Here is an 18,112-nt window from a genome sequence, read left to right as displayed (position 1 = left end):
CTCTACTTTTGCGTTGCTTTCTACGGACTTGTCTTTTGGTAGGCATTCTTTAGGGTCTGTTGAAAAAAATAAAGAAGATATGGGTTGGGTGTTCTGGAATGTATGTGTGCTGTGTGCATGAGTGTTTGAGTAAGATGATAAAGATGTATGTAATGGTGTGTGATTGTGCATTGGGAACTAAAACTAGTAGGGATAGGTATTCTTGAATTTATGTGTTACTAAACTGGGGTTCAGATGACAAAAAAAAAGTAAGCTAGTGGTGTGGAAAAGTACAAATAGTAAATCTAATGTATACAATTAAAACAGTTGTTTGTTCTATAATATGAAAATTGTAGTGGTTCAGTTGGCTAATTTGTGTGTCCAAAAATAGAAATTTGTGGGCCATTCTGGCTGTAAATCGCTGTTTAAGACATGGAAATTTTTGGACAAAATGGCACAAAATCTCTATTTTTAGAAACCGAAATAGCTCGTATTAACGTTATAATATATTTGATTAATAATACAAATATTATGGTGATATTTTACTTACTTTTTTTTAAATTAACAGGTAACTTCTTAGTTTTTATTTCTTCTTTGAATTCGGCTGCTTCTTTTCAGGAAACTGGTCTTCACTGCAATTGTAAAAGCTTCAAATTAGTAACTTTGTTTGTATATAGCACTGTTTTTAATTTAGATATTGATTTTTTCAATTGAAATCCTCAGTGCCTTCTGTAAAACCATTAAACTAATTTATTTACATAAGATACATTGCATCAGTTCAGTACATATGATATGTTCTTAATGAACAAATTGTATTGAATGACTAACTGTAGCAAAAAAAAAATATCTTTACTATGTCTTGTGAAATTTATAATATATTAGTGAATACCACTATTTCTGTAAGTAAATTGTTCTAGGTAATAGCGCCTCAATGTCATGTCTAATTTAAGGTAATTAAGTAAATAAATAAATAAAAACAAAAAATATGAAATTGTATAAGTATTTTTATAAAGGTTTAAACATAGATTTTGTTTGCATGCATTTTTGTTTGAATATATGTAGTCTATATATTTCATTTAAAAAATGTTAGTTTAACATGATTTGAGTGTGTGTGTATAAAGAAAGTAAAAAGTACAAAGGTTTATAAGTGATAGTTGATTTTAGGAAATTGAAAAAAGTACAGTAAATTCATTTTACAGATTTTACAAGGTAAAAGTCTGTTTGAAAATGTGTTCATCTCATAGCTCTCAACTCACAAGCTTTTGGCGGGTGTCACACGCCTTGTAAAGGGCAGACTCACCCGCCAAGCCTCCTGCACGCCCATTCATTCCAATGGGGGTCTCACCCGCCAAAAACAAAATCGGGTGATTTCACTCACCCGTAAAACAAAAATGGTTGAGAGCTATGTCATCTACTATACAGAAAATATGCATACCTGAAGTTTGTGTTCATGCATATGGATATGCATGGAGCTGCAAGTAGAAATATTGAAGACTTGTACAATATTTCTGGTAGATGCTGCTTGCCAATGATATGACAGAGAGATTCAGAGTACATTTGCAGTGCTGATCTATGATGATGCAGTTAGATGTAGAGGTCTTGATTGTGATTGGTGCATGGTCATGTGATTTTTGAGGTACATCCAATGAGGGAATGGCAGAGAGAGTGTAGTGGAAATGGTAGAAGGGCTGTTCATGTTACGATATGTCCACGGACATGGCGGTAGTTCGCAGACATCGGGCGTTACATCCAGGGATTTTTGGGTTCAGAAGTCATGCAAATGAGAATAAGCACTGAAAGGGATTGGTCAGGAAAGTTTGGTGGGTGTGTTGTGCCAGGAGAGATTTTCTCAGATACTCTTTTTGCTGAGAGAACAAACGATAGCTATGGCTGTGTGTTTCAGAAAACAGATTGTTTGTATTTTAGGAGATTCGTGGATACATTGGTTGAAGGTGCATGCAGAAAGCTGTGGAGTAGCTGTAGATCTTGGATTCCCACATGTGGAAGTACACTGGCATGGAGTACGTGGAATGAAGTGGTTGGACTTGCTACCTCTCTGTGCTACTTTGGAGACAGAGCAACATCCAGACATAATTGTAATTCATTGTGGAGGGAACAGTTTAGGACATGTGACTGGAATTGTTTTGCAATTTGCTAGGAAAGAAGGACTTAGGAAGGTTATGGACATGTTTCCTAATTCTCAAGTTATATTTTCACGGATTGCGCAGAGACAAATGTGGCTTCGTTCTTCTTCATTTGGTCCACAAATGGAAAAAGCAAGGCACAATGTTATTAAGGCTGTTTGTGGCTTTCTAAGAGATTTTGGCATGTCTTCTTTTCACAATGAAAATATTATGTTTTGTAGTACATACATTTTTCGCAGAGATGGAGTCCATCTTACTTATGCTGGCAATCAGATTTTTCTGAGAAATGTACAAAATGCATTGCGACCTTTTTTGGAATTACAACAACGATTTTGAAGTAGATGTTAAGCATTTACAATTTTTGACTTACAAACACCACCCAAAGGCTCTTTTCAGAGCCACCACTTCTTTCCAGAGAACATTACAATGTTTGTGATGGAGTAGCAACCCAATTTTTTTAATGTTCGCAAACTGTCCGCGGACTTCTAAAAAATACCAAGAGCCCTGCTTCATTTATTTTCACTTCTATTTTTTAACTGGGAAAGGCGGCTCTGAAAAGAGCCTTATTTTTTTTTGATTTTTGTAATTTTGTATTTTTTTTGGTTTTTCAGACACGACACACTAGGAGAGAAGGGTAAAGGAGGGTAAAGGGGGGACACCAACCACAGGGATAAGAAAGGGCGAGCTGAGAGAGGAAGATGTAGAGTGGGTTTTATTTGGGTAGTGAGCAGGTCTTCTCATGCTCTGAGACGATAGACTCTAAAGCACTCCGAAGTCGCTCCCCCCTGCAGAGTACTGTGTCACAGTACATACATACAACTGTGACCCTCGAAAGGTAAGGGTCATCAGCATTCTGTATGGCCTGTGAGGCAGCTTGAGAAAGACGCTGTCCCACAGAGGTGGTCCTTGTGGTGACAGGATCAGAAACAGAGGCTGAAGTAGAGGAAATCAACCTGTTACGTTCTTCGCAAGGTACAACCCTGCGAATAGCCCCAGAGTGAAATGACCTCAGGTGTCGCTTCATAGTAGTGGTCCCAAAGCTGTAGTTACCGTGCTTCCCGCGACTGAGTATCATTTTGCACTCATTGCAGGTAACATGGTTCGCACAAGCCTTAGGATCATTCCCATGAATGGTAAATAACCGCCACACCCAAGACTCATGCCTAGTGCGGGTAGTAGGGATTTCCTCTGCCTCATTCTCATCATCCTCTTCTTCCTCCTCCGCATCCTCAGTCCTGTTCCCCTCTTCAGGCCCTTGGGGAGGTGGTGGTGCTGAAGCAGGTGCAGCACCAAGTGGCAGTTCAGCAGCCAAGGATGCCATCTCGATGATGGTGTAGTCTGCAGGTGGCAGCAAAAATCACTGTGTTCTGAAGAATAGCCAGAAACACAATGGAAATAAGCTCTTGGGCGTGGTCTTTTATAGGGGTGCTTGTGCGTGGTCCGCGGACATGCGCACTGTGCGCGGACAGATCGAACACAAAAAAAGGATCGGAAAGTTTCAAAAGGTATATAGAAACTCAAGATTGCTATGTGGGACTTGTGGCATGGTGAGATTTTATTGAAAAATATTATGGATTAACTGAAAATGTACTTTTAAATTGTTCGGGGACACGAACAGTGTCCGCATTTCAGGACACACGATGAGCGTGGGCGCAGTCATATGATCCGTTTGCGAACTAGTCTGCGAAGAAAGCGCCTGTCCGCAGGACACCAAGTGCACAGGGATTGGTTAGCGCATGCGCATTGATGTCCTACGGACACTGTTTGGGTTCTGAAGTAATTAAAAGTGCGTCACACGTGAAACAAACTTTTCAGGATGCCGCGTGTGTTCTTAGAACAGTTTAAACTTGGTAGCGAACAGTAAGGACAGATATAGTGTTCTTCAGGACACGTGTAATTTAGTTTATGTACGAACATTTCAGGACACCAATTGTGTTCTTAGAACAGTTTCAATTGGGTAGCGAACACTATGAACAGGTATAGTGTTCTTCAGGACACCTCCATTTTCGTTTACGTATGAACATTTCAGGACACCAATAGCGTTCTTAGAACAGTTTGAACTTGCTAGCGAACAGTACCGGACAGGTATAGTGTTCTTTAGGACACTTTAATTTTTGTTTGTTTACGAACAATTCAGGACACCGCGTGTGTTCTTAGTACAGTTTCATGTTGCTAGCGAACACTACGAACAGTTGTACTGTTGTTCAGGACACATCATTTTCGTTTATTTACGAACATTTCAGGACACCAATTGTGTTCTTAGGACAGTTTTAAGTTGATAGCGAACATTACGGACAGATATAGTGTTCTTTAGAACACTTTAATTTTTGTTTCTTTATGAACATTTCAGGACACCACGTGTGTTCTTAGAACAGTTTCAACTTGCTAGCGAACAGTACGAACAGGTGTGGTGTTTTTCAGGACACCTCCATTTTCGTTTATGTACGAACATTTCAGAACACTTGCACTGTCCGCGGACACTTTTATTGTTTAAAAAAAAAAAACGGAAACTATTCACAATACAATATAAAAAATAAACTTTATTTAACATATATTAATAATTTATGACAGAGAAGGTGAGGCAGAAACAGAAACAAAAACAGGAGAATTTGGGGTTTCAACATGATTGGTATTAGGTGTAGAAGGGATGGAAATCTCACCAAAACGTTTTGGATTATGGAGAGGGTTTGGGGATAATTGACTGGGATATGGTGAGGAGGGACAAGTACATGTGGGGCAATGGTATGACGTTTTTGTTTTAAAATGATCTTCAACAAAAGTTTTCAAATTATTAAAATTGGTCAACAGTAAATCAATTTTTTCTTTTATGTTGTCAAGCGTGTTTTCCATAACAGCTTCTTCAGAGGTAGTTTCTATTTTGTTATGCTCTGTACAAAAAAAATATATATATGTTAAATGTATACAAAATAATAATATTTAAATGGTTTATATCATAAAGTGTTTACCATTAGTTTCACTATCTTGTGACATTTCTTCATGTGGGAAATTGTTCTCTAGCCATTCCAGAGTACTAGACATTTCTGTGAGAAAAAAGAAAAAAAGATAATATATTTTTTAATCTAATACAGAAAGTTTATAAATATGAGTAAAATGAAGTACACTTACTATTTCTGGTAAGATAAGTCCTATGTATTCAGTGGGTCTGGTCTTGTTCTCAGTTCTGTTGTGTCTGTGAGGTAATTATGTTGGAAGCCAATTTATGTTCTTGTGGTATATTCCATTTCAGAACATATTGTATTTAAATGAATGGTTAGTGTGTTACATATATGGGTTACATTTCTTATGTATTACTATATATAATGTGTTTGTGTGCTGCTTTTTGAATTTGTTAAATGTTCCTATATTATTATATAACAATCAAACATACCCCACCACCCCCCCCACAGTTTTTAGGTAGTGGTACTGTTCTCCGAACATGTCCGCGAACATTAAATAAGTTTGCGGACATCACGTTCATAAGAAGAGATCTAGTCAGTTCCATATGACATGTATATAAAGTCAAAGTCATTATGGTTAAGTTCCGCTACTAAAAACCTATGAAATTCAGTGAAAAAAACTTTGTTAAAGGGACATTATGGTTAAGTTGCGCTACTAAAAACCTATGAAATTCAGTGAAAAAACTTTGTTAAAGGGACGTTATGGTTCCAAGTAAAACCGAAAAACCCTTGAAATTTGCCAGTTATGGTAAGCTAAGCAACCATAACTCGCGCCACCACCGTGCACTGCTAAGACTAACACCCAGGACATCAAAGATGACATCACAAATGCCATAACAACGTGTCATGATTCCTGCGAAAGGGTTTGGTTGGTTTTCTCTACCTACCTTCCACCTGTGTGCTAATCGTACAAGGAGATCAGGGGTGTGAGCTAGGACAGCTGTAGGAGGAGAAAGCGTTGTCATCCCAATTTGACAGGTGGGCTCAGCATGGTCAGACTCTAAAAATCTATCAGCATGGCAAGTACCCTAATTTTTCAACTCTGTACATGTATGAATATATTTTTAAGAACATGATGCTAGTCTGACGTAGGCACGTCCTTCCTATGCAGAGATATGTTTTTTCTTTATTTACTCAGGAGCCATATCAGTGAAAAATATGCCACTTTATCAATGTCAAGGTTTCCTCCCGGAATACGTGAAAAAGCCAACCCAGTTCTAATGCAAACTGGTTTACTTATAGGGCAATGTCAATGATTTCCTTCACCCTCACACCAACTTTCAAATCTCTCGGAATCAAGAAAAGGCCCAAATCAAGTTTTCATTAATAACTCTAGTTATATTTATCACACAATAATTGTTTTAGCATGGTTCAAATGGGGTTACTGGCAACTTTAAAACAAGTCTGGAATGACCTTTGTGGCATCTATGCTGCACTTTTATGCAATAATATGTGTTTTCCATGAATTCAACTGCAGCCTTGTTTTTCTTTGTTCTCTTAAATTGCAGTTACCCTTAAGCATGTGACCAGTCAGAGCCTGGCTCATGTTTATGTTCGCCTCCTTCTTCAAGGCCTGCGAGGCCCTGATAACTCTAATGGCCATTTTATGGGAAGAGAAATGCGACCTCAAGGTCACTTCTGCTGAAATAACAGGGACAACCTTATCAGTCCCCATGTGGTTTACATCTAAGCAGTGTGTTTCGTTCTATATTCTTAAGTAATGGCCCTGATTGATGGTTGACAACCAGACCCCTCTCCTAATGACAGCAGAGGGAAAGTCTTGGAGGTTAAGTTTCATATTTGGAGAAAAGACAACCTCACGTGATCTTGAGGCAAAGGCTTTTAAATTCACACAACATGCATTTTACATGACATTTTGTAAGGCACCTGTGCCTTATCCATTTATTTGAGAAAACCATGTTCAAACTCTGAAAGTCATGTGAGCACATCTCTCTGCATACTGTCATTTGGATGAGGGAAAAACAAAAGGAATTATTGTATTTCTTGTAAATGCGAGAAGCTTGGTTTCAGTTTAGATGACTGGGGCATGATCTGGTATTACATTGAAGATAATGTACGCAGTGCTGTAAGTGCAGCTCTCTACGGATTGAGTAAAACAGCATTTCCAGCCTCATGTCTTTCTTTTCCTTGCTGAAATGCATTGTGCATATCTTTGCCGCTTTCTTTCCTTTAGATTTTAGACCTCTTTTTGGTTTGATAGGCCTCATATCTGACATCACCAGCATTTCAGTGCTGGACTTATACTTCAATTGGGCATTACAGATCATTCTGGTCTCTTTATTTCTGGCATATAGGGGCTACATTTCACCCGACAGATCCCCCCTCCTGGTTCTTGGATTCCAGTGAGACAGAGAGAAGAGCAAGGAGAGAGTGGGGTTTCTGCTTCCTTGTGGCCTGGGGTATTCTTGGGGTATTCCAGGGATCTCTGTAGGGGCACATCTGCTCTTTTCCCTGTCCTGAGGGAGTGGCGCTCTTGTCTGCACTACACTCTTTTTGGATTTTGGGTTTTGATCCTGAACCCCTCCCTTTCTGGTAGCTCCACCTCCGGCCTGTAGAGGCAAGGAGTTATTTAATCTGCCAAGAATAAAAGAGAGGTTACGTTTTTCATACAGTACTAATTTCCCTGGTATGATTGACGTGCAAATTGACAACAAAACAACAAATTATACATTACATTTCCTTTGTTGTATACAATTTCAGACAATGACAATTACTCTTGGTAACTCACTAATAAGTATAATTTGTTCTACTCCCTGTTAATGTGTGATCTTCTCCATCCGGGTTCCAATTCTTTACCTTTATTCTTCAGATGGTTCCTGGGCTCTAACCTCACTGGGTTCTTCAATCAGTCACAAGTTCTGTCTGGGATGACAGCTTTTCAACTGATTGAGATGAACCCATTTCTCTTCCGTCTGTTCTCCTTTAGGGCTGTGGATCTCATAGGCGTCAGGTGAGATTATATTGACAATTTAAAAAGCACTGTGCCAGGACGGCAGGAACTCCTGCTTTTTGGACTGGTTTCTTTGGAATGTGTACAGGTAGACCCTCTCTCTTACTTCATACTCTTTCTTGGTGGTCTTTAAGTCGTAGTGGGTTTTAATCCCCTCTGCCGACTTTTCTAAATTTTGCTGAGCATAAGCAAAACCATGCTGAAGGTGTTTCTGTAATTTCTAATTGTACTTATGGGTTGTGGACACATTGATCAGGGTCTGCTCTTTAGTTCTGTAGAGCAGATTCTGAGGTAACACCATTTTTAGTCCAGTTGTGAGCTTGAATGGTGACATTTGTTTTGCAGAAGGTTGTGTAGACCTGATGGCCCTCAGGACAAGCAGTAATCGGATGTTGCAACTAGGTCAAGAGTCCGCAACTTCTTCAAGACGCCCACAATCGTTTTATTGTACATCTCAACTTCCCCACTTGAGGCTGGGTGGTAGGCAATGTGAAGTTTGATCTTTATCCCGAATATCTCCCACATCTTTCTCATCATCTTACGGGTAAAAAGACTTCCTCGGTCTGACTCAATCCTTTGGGGAAGGCCAAAACAAGAGAAGATGTGATTGATCATTAGGACAGCAGCTGTTTCTGCCTTGCAATTTGGGGATGGAAGACATTCCATCCACTTGGTAAACAAGCATGTCAACGGTCAATATTTACCTGTTTCCTCTTTGCGGAACGAAACACAGGCCCGATGAAATCGGCTTGCAAATCTGACCAATGCAGTATCATTGCCTTTTCTGTAGAGAAGCTCTGTGTGTGAGAGAACTTGGCGGAAACTGAGCACACACAAGACACCCCTTCAAGTATAGGTCGAGGTTCTGACCCATATGTGGCCAGTATGCAACCTCTCGCAAGATTTATAAAGTTGTAGGAAACCCCCTATGACCAACAGTGGCCATGTCATCGGTGTGACTTAACATCAGGCTTTGAAATGAGGTAGGTACCACCCACTGATCACATCCAGATATGGATCTCTATACCAACAAACCGTCCTGAATTCTGAACATTTTGGAGATCCTCTTTCCCGATATAATTGGATTCTGTCAGAGGAAAATTCACGGGGTCTTCAATATGTTGATACAATTTCCCAATAATCGGGTCCTCATTTTTTGTGCTGTAATCAAATCAGCATCTGGGGATTCTTTACTCCATTGGGCAGTTGAAAGTTAATTTTGGGCATGTGTTTGGGACCAGGTGACAACAGCAACCTGGATTTTCCCCAACAGCGGTTCGGTCTCTATGAGATCCCAGAGGATGTCTCTGGTTTTGGCCAACTGGTGAGCCAAGTCCTTTTCAGTTTTGTCTGGTCCCTCTATTTTGGAGTGACCTCTGATCTTTTTCAAATAAATGGTCATCTCATTAGAGTTCACCAGGTTATCAATAGCTTGGATTCATTTCCTGTGCTTGAACGGTTTGTTATTTGAACACAGACTCGATTTTTCCAATTACTCAGGTGCTCCACGACCCCATTCCTGACATAATCTAAATCCTTGATTATGACCAGTTCTTTGAGTTGGTGTTGCACGGCAGTGAGGATGGCTTGATGTACCGCCATCAACTACGCCACCCGACTACTTTGGGGACCATTTTTGTACCCAGCAGAGGGTTCAAGGGCATCATTCACCCAGGCATTCCCAATGCCAGCCACTAGGTCTTTTCCCCCGTGATTATCAACATGGTAGGAGCACCCAACCACATAAACTGTGGGTATTCCCTGGCATGTGTCTTTCTCATAGACTTTGTGCGGCGAAGTAAGATATGCCTCCATATTGTCTTTGGTCTTTCAACTTTTGTCCTCGAGCCAATTCTCTTGAGCACAGTCATGCAAGTCATCCAACCCTTGTGCTATGGGACAATTCTTGTTTTGGCCATATCTGACCTCCACAGGAAAGCCTTGCATGGACAGAATCCAAGAAGTAATTCTGGAATTAGTCACGTTCCCTGTTCGGATTACTAGGAGACTCAACAATGATGTGCTCCCCCTGTATGAATGGGATGAATGTAACCGTCCGAGATAGCCATATTAAGAGTGGGGTCTGCTGCCCTGTGTCCCCAAGTTTCGGTTACTGTGCAGATGTCAATGTTCATATCTTCTATGCATGTTGTGACTTCTGTTGCTTGTTTAACTAAAGATTGGGTATTAAGAGGCACGCAAACCAAGTTTTGAACTGGTGTACCTCTATGGTTGTCATTGAAGCATTCTGGGGGTGATCCTGAATGATTAAGAAAGGCGGGCTTCAGGAAATTTCTGCATCAGAGCTCACATCGGGGACCCCTCCGACTCCCCAAGCAGTATTACAAGAGGTATTTGGAGTCGGGAAGTCTGTTTCGACTAGGGGGGCCTGGTTTAAATTAAACCTGGCAAATGAGGCATAAGCAGCTTAGGCTGAACTGCTAATTCAGAACTCACATCTGAGGTGCCCCCATCTCCCTGAAATTTTTTCTGGAGATGGTTAGCAACGAGGATACCATTTCCTCTAAAGAGGGCATGGTGCCGGATACTTTCAAAGAAGCCATAGAATTACTACTTGCGGAGGGGAAGATGGTTAAAATCTGCACACCAGCGCTCATGTTCACAGAACCATGGCCGTCGGGAACTCACCTTTTTTCCGCTGATAAGTTCTGTTTGTATGGAATAAAGATTTTCCTGGCTGCCGCAATGGTGGCAAGAACCTCTGCCAGCCCCAATGCGAATGGTGGAATAGGAGTTTAAGCTTCCTCCACTCCGGTCCTGCACGGGACCTGCACAGAGCGGCTGGGCTCCCTCGCAGTGCATGCTGAGTCGAATATAGAGACTCTGTTTTTAATTAAACTATGCTGTAAATGAAGCAAGCTCAATTCATGGCCGGAGCGGGTCCTAAGAGACACAAGTACCGGAGCACATAACACATAAACAATATAAAAAGCGATAAGCAAATTAAGAACAAATATTAGAATATATGTTAAAAGAGATATATGGACTAGCAGCAAAATATGAGAGAATCAATGAGGGAAGGGGAGAACAGTGCCCTTAAGTACCGGCACAGACCGGCTGGGCTCCTTCGCGCCGACGCCTTCGTGCCAGGTTTAAGGAGATGTACACTCCTGGACTACAAAAAATTATGGGGAATGTAGTTCAGAGCAGCACATGTGTGCAGAGTGGAAAAGAGAGTTTTAAATCGCACTATGCTGAAAATGAAGTAAGCTCAATTCAATGGCCTGGAGCGGGTCCTAGGAGACACAAGTACCAGAGCACATAAACAATTTAAAAAGAAATACGCAAATTAAGAACAAATATTAAAATATATGTTAAAAGCGATATATGGACTATCAGCTAAACATGAGAGAACCTCTGGAACCTGTTGGTTGTCGGGGTTTCTTCCCGTCATTGCTCCGGGGCACCAGACCGGGTGTTGAGCTGTTCTGGGCAGCAATTTCTATTTGAGGGCTCTACTGAGCCCTCAACATGAGACCTAGGTCTTGAGTCAGATGTTGGGCCTGGCGTTCTAGTTGAGACATCCTTTCTGGTTGGTAGGGTGTTCTGGATTCATACCTTTGCTGCTCCCAGAAAGAGTAGCTGTCCCTTCTCCTAGAGCTCGGGTATTGAAAGTGTCCCCGATAACCCTCCATCCTTGGTCTCCATTCTCTCTGATTTGAGAAGCTATTGTCCTCCTGAATGCGGGCAGAGGGAGGAGGATCGTTCTGGAAATTAGGGTTTGAAGGGTATCTGGGAAAGAAACTTAGGTTGGGGGTTGAGTATTTCTTCCCTCCTGAGGGAAGTTTTGAGGGAAGTTTTGAGGGAGGTTTCCTGTTGCTGTACTTACCTTTAATAATTGGGCCCCTCTTGTGCTGTGGGAGTCTATACATACCCCACGATGGCTCGGTTACACTTTTATCTAGGGCTGATATAGGTGGCAGGGTCAGATGCAGCATTGACCGGATAGTCTGTCTGGCTACCACCCGATTGGGTTGGATCAGAGGGTCTCCTCTGCCTCTCATTCTGTTCTTAGTATTAGCAGGAGGAGTATTTTTAGCCCCCCCAATTCCAAGTGTAAAATGGGGGTAACACCCCAGCCACCTTTGCAGCAGTGGGGGTGTTTGACGGTTTGGGGTTTTTATAGTTATTTTTATTTTCAGAGGGCATTTGTACTTCATAAATCCAGGTGGCCTGTTCTATCACCCAATCCAGGGTCCTACGCTCATGGAAGTCCCTTGCCAGTTGGATCATAATGTATTTCGGGAGTGCATGGAAGTATGTGTTAATGAACTCCCAGCTATTGGTGTGCAACCTCCTAGAGGTCTGGGAAATGCCCGCTTCTGATCTTGCCCAAACTCTCTAGGTGTTTGGTCTTCTCCACACTGCAGGTTGTAGGCCACCATGCAGGCCTCCTGATGGTTCCTGTGAACAGAGAAATGCTTTAAGATAGCTGACTTATAGGTGGACCATCTTTGGTGATCATTGATCCTCCAGCCCTGCAAAGAAGCTGGAGTATTCCGAGGAGAATGTCCATTTGATGAACTCCATGGAATTCTGATCATTCTTGATACAAATTATGTCATTATTTGGTCATGCAGTTTGAGATGCTCCCATATTGAGTATTTAGCATTCTTGTGGAAGGGTGCCATAAAGCTCTTTATGGCCTTTATTTGCTGAATTGGGTCTTTTACAAGACCTCTCCTCTATTTGGCAGCCTTCCTTTTCCGCTGCACCTGAGTCTACTAACCCTCTGACTCAGAGCTGCTACTATTGGTAGTCCACTCCCTGTCCTCTAGGTGCTCCCTAACTCTATGAGACTGGGAATCCCTCCCAGAATGACGGTGTCTGGTCTCTTCTCCCCTGTGGGGCTGTGGGCTCTCAGGGTCACTTCCCTTGCACTCTCCTTTTCGCACAGGGAATAGTGAAGAATTCCCCCAACCTCTCTGAATGTGTGAAGTTTTTTAAAATACTCTTTTGAGGCCTGGACTCTGGTTCTTCTCTGTCTGCAAAGCGGACCAGGTGGTCCCTTTGTAACTTTAGTTTCTGCCAGCTTAACTCAATGATCTTCTCATCATAGGAGCCCTCCTTGTCAGAAGTACATGCTAGGGTATTTATAAACGTGGATAGAGATGCTTACACATCAATGTCTGATAAGGACTGGCCTTCCGGCGCAATTGGCTAGGCCTGGTTGAGTCCAGCTGCCTCATGTTTCTCTGTTCTTGCAAAATGGCAGGCATGAAGTTAGCAGCACCCTGTGTATATAATGTGGTGAATTGGCTTGGGGTCCCTGATAATGAGGTCATCACACCGTGATCGGAGGGTGCCTTTCCATACTCTAACTGGTGGGGTGCCACAAAGCCTGCTTGTATTAGGCTAACTCCTTTTCCAATCTCTCAGATTTGGTTTTTTTCAGCCCCTATATCTTGGTGATATATAGATGCCTGAGTTTTCAACTCTGATACCAGGGCTTGAGTAGCTTCAAGTACTTTGTTTTGTGCAACTACCTGGTCACTCAGTCCCTTGTTCTCATCACAAAGGGACTCATTTTCCTTCTGTGAGGCTTCTATTGCCTGGACATATTCAGACCTCTTCTTTTGCAGGAGACTAATCTCCTCCATTTGTACACTTTTGGCCTGTGCTTCCTGCTCTTTGTCAACCTCTGCTTGCCTCACATGTTCTGTTACTTTTTCATTTTCTGTTCTCATGTCAGTCAGGACCTGAGAACATAACTCACTTTTCTCCATCCTTAACTGACACACTTCCTGACACAATTTGCTATTCTATTCCCTAAGGTGCTCTCTCTGTTGTTTCAGAGTGTTCAGATTTTGGCGCATCTGATCGAATTCCATCTGGGAATTGACATCCCTAATCATCAACTGACTATTCTTATCTTTCAGTTGTTTAATCTAACTGACTTTCAAGATTGGTGTGCCGCCAATGATCTTCCTGAACCTTCACCATCCTTTCCCTTCACTCTCTGGCCAGCCTCATTGGCCCTCCTCCTACCCCCACCTGCGAGGATAAGAAAACCAGGGTCATCTTCACTCCTCTACCTCTAACTCCCTTAGGGTCAGTCGTTTTTCAAACAAACGAGATGGGGGTAGATCTCTGTATTCGGCTGGGGCCTCCCTATGGAACAGCCTCCCTGCCACTCTAAAGCCTGAGGAGAACCATCTCCGGTTCCAGAAGGACTTAAAGACCTTCCGCTTTGCCTCTGCCTTCACCCCCCCTCCCCTGCTGATCTGTTCTCTCTTGGCACTGTCCTCCGGGCCCAGGTACCTGCTCACCCTGCCACCCACCCCCACTGCCTCTGGGCCACTTCTTGCACTGGGGTCTGTATCTGTACCCATAAAGCCCCCCCCTTTTTTCTTCCTACACTTATCAGACCTACCCTGTATGCTGTCTTAACCCAGCACTTGCCACTTGCTGTCTGCACTACCACTGTCTGTTGCCTTTGTTATTTATTCATTATTATTTATCTGTTTCTGTGCACTTTCCACTTCTCACCCCTTTCATGCACTTTTCCCCTCACCCTCTCCCATGCACTTGCGCGTTCTCAATGTCACTAGGCCTAGTAAGATCATTGTTTTGTTCTCCCTTGTTCCCCTCCCTTGCTTTGTCGCGCTCTGATCCACTTGTGTAAGAGCACAATAGAAATAAAATATCAACATCAATATCAATATCATAACTACTGAAAACTTGAATTATACACATTTTAGGCAATTCAACAAATGTGAAAATAGGTTGAACTTTTAAGAGGTTTGGCTGAGTTTGAACACATGGCCTATAAAGGCACACATGTCTTTGATGTTTGTTTCAGTTTTAGACTACTATAAGAAAAGCTAGACGCCATTGCTGGGGTGGGATTAGGACATTTAGGGAAAGCAAATAAACTGAATCAGAGATAGAGTATTTGAACAGGACAACGGGTTGGGAAAAGAAGTAGATGCTGGGAATTCCGTTAGAGTGGTAATTTGGGGAAGGATTTGCTTATGCATCATTCAATGATTAGTGGGAGAAAAAGACAGTGGGCCTCATTACACGGATGGTGCTAAGGGATTACCGGTGCCGGTAATCTCTTAGCGCCATACTACGAGGTCCCTCAGCGGGTCCCCTCCTTAACGTGTGGCCACTAATAGCGGTACCGTTATTTGCTCCTTCCCCATTCCCATTGAGCCCTATGGGGGCTCAATGGGAATGGGGAAGGGCCTTGGTGAATGGGGAATTACCGCCCCACCAACCTTGGAATGGGGCGGTAATTCCCCCATTCACCAAGGTAGACTCGGTAAAATACCGGTGGCAACCATGGCGCTAATAGCGCCATGGTTACCGCCGTCCGTGTAATGAGGCCCAGTGTCTTTTCAGAGAGAGTCAATCCCAGAGAGGGATAGCATCTTTGGTATCCAAGAGACATACACACACACACACACACAACTCTTGATTGTGTGTGACACTCCTAGAAATGTAGAGACATAGTGATTGTTAAAGGTTGGAAGAGAAATTAGACTTGCTTTGTGTAAGTGACTGTAATTGAAACAAAATACTGTGCCAAGATTAAGCTTCATACTCTGTAGGGGTGTGAGGAGCACAGAATCCCTGGGGGCATCTTGTGTGAGATTGACAGTGCCAAGATTATTGTGGGTGGACATAGCAAAGATTCAGAGTGGGGGTAACTCACCAGTAGGCATCCCTCTTTTTAAATGAATTGTTGAAACACATGGCATCTGTAGTCACTTAGGGTAGTTTGTGTGAGACTGATTTGAGTAGGGGCAGAGATTCAGTGAGGTAAGTGATATACCAGTCAGAATCCTGGTATACCATCTTTTGCAGTGAGTTAACATGACACCTGCCATTTGATGTCACCTGGGAGGAGCAACGGGAGGAACAGGAGTGTATAGTTGTGGATGGGACTCTCTAGCAGTCACCCCAATCATCAGCAGAGAACCCTTGGACCCATAAAAGACTCCACACAACAAGAACAGAAGACTCAGCCATGGGGAAAAGTTACTAGGCCTCATTATGACCCAGGCGCTAATTGTTTAATGGTGCCGTAAAAGGCTGCGGCGCCGTTAAACACCTAGCGCCTAATTACGAGGTCCCTTTGCAGGACCCGACCTTAAAGGCTGGTTTTACCAGCCGTTAAAGTAGGGACCCGCAAAGGGACCTTGGTGCTAATTACGGTACCGCAATTTTCGGTACCGTAATTAGCGCCTTCCCCATTCCCATTGAGCCCTATGGGGCAAAAATGGGAATGGGGAAGGGCTATGGCGGCATGGGGAATTACCGCCCCACCAACCTCGGAATGGGGTGGTAATTCCCCATTCCACCATGGCGGACTCCGGCATGGACCATGGTGCTTATAGCACCATGGTTTAGCACCGGAGTCCTAATGAGGCCCACTGGCCCTCATTACAACCCTGGCGGAGATCCATGGTGCAATTTGCACCATGGTCCATGGCGCAGAGCTGCCAACTCCGCCATGGGGGTTGGCGGACTTACCGCCCCATTCCGACCTTGGCGGGGCGGTTAGTCCCCAATCCCCATTTACCCTTCCCCATTCCCATTTTTGCCCCATAGGGTATAATGGGAGTGGGGAAGGCGTTAATTACGCCACCGTAGGTTACGGTGGCGTAATTAACAAGAGGTCCCGTAGCGCCATGGATTTTTCCGCCCGGAAAATCCGGGCGTAAAAATCACCATGGCGCTACGGAAAGTCGTAATCTGGCGGAGAGGTACGCCATGCATTACGCTGGCGTAAACCCCTCTCCGCCAGGGTCGTAATGAGGGCCACTGTCTTTTATTAGCAAACAAAATGACAGCGATCACACCAGAAAAACAAATATCCTGCAGAACTCTCATCTTCTAAGCGTGCGTGTCACCTGGTTTAATCCCGGTGTGGCATCACAAATCCAGGTTCCATCTAAGTAGCCTTACAGACATTCACATTGGTCAGTTAGGGTGAGCTACATATAGGAGCTATAAGGGTTAGTTCTTTCATTGGATAGCCATATCAAGTGGTTCCTCCTGAGACCACCTCTACTAGTGTCAATCTACAATGCTGCAGATCGCAGAGAGACCATTGGCCCTTGCAACACATTATATCCCCACGTGAAAGGGCAGAATGTGTCCTCCCGTCCCTGGAACCCTGGATGCTTACCAGTCTGAGTGGACCTTTTCAAGGCAAAGGGAATTAACATGGAGGTGCAATGTGTTCTCTAAAGTTGCCATCTGTGATCACCTAATCCTGAGAGAGTGCATTCAGTTGGCAGTTTGCGGGCAACACTTGCCCCTTTTCCCCTCCGGTTCGATGGGAACAGTCTTCTCCATCTACCCTGGTTGAATGGGCATTGTCCTGTTTGGCTGGGTCACGTGTGATGAGACCACGAAATGAAGCTGCCCTATTTGTAATTATGAGGATTTTAGCCTGATTTACTGCAGGTGGCTCATCGCCTTGGTAACTGAAACTTTTCCTGTCTCCACTGTGTCCTTGGCTGGGTGCATTGTTTCTACTTGCCTCTGGCTGCAGTTTTCATGTCAGCCTTTCCATGTCCCCAGAGCATGTCTCTCCTTTGTCGTTCACTTCAGAGACCTATAGCTTCCATATTGTTCCCTACGGCTTTTCCATGTTAGTGGCAGTCAAGCATGCACAAGCTAGATCTATGAATACTCTACATCTTGCAGTTTCAGCTTTAAGATGTGAATATATAGAGATATGTATGTGTGTCCATCCTCTACCTACATGGGTCATTAGCATGTGCTTCATGCCTATATGCAATATACTAGTGCATGTTTGTGTAGCTTCATGAATGGATGAATATGTACTTCATATATAAGTGCGGCTACGTTGTGATGTCAGTGATGATGTGATTGATTTCTTGTTTTTCAGTCACTGGACTTGCTAGATCAAAGTCATTTCAATATCATCTAAATCATCGATTGGGCATGGTCTGAATGGCTGTCTGAGAGAGTAAAGTGTTTCACACCTGCAATAAATCTATGATTGCGGTGATGGGCCTAAGAGTGAGGCACATCTGTTGTTTCCCTGCCTTTGTGTTGAG

This window comes from Ambystoma mexicanum, chromosome 1p (genome assembly GCF_040938575.1).
Source record: "Ambystoma mexicanum isolate Mex_15411 chromosome 1p, UKY_AmexF1_1, whole genome shotgun sequence".
NCBI classification, from domain to species: domain Eukaryota; kingdom Metazoa; phylum Chordata; class Amphibia; order Caudata; family Ambystomatidae; genus Ambystoma; species Ambystoma mexicanum.
Note: the sequence above shows the minus strand (reverse complement) of the source record.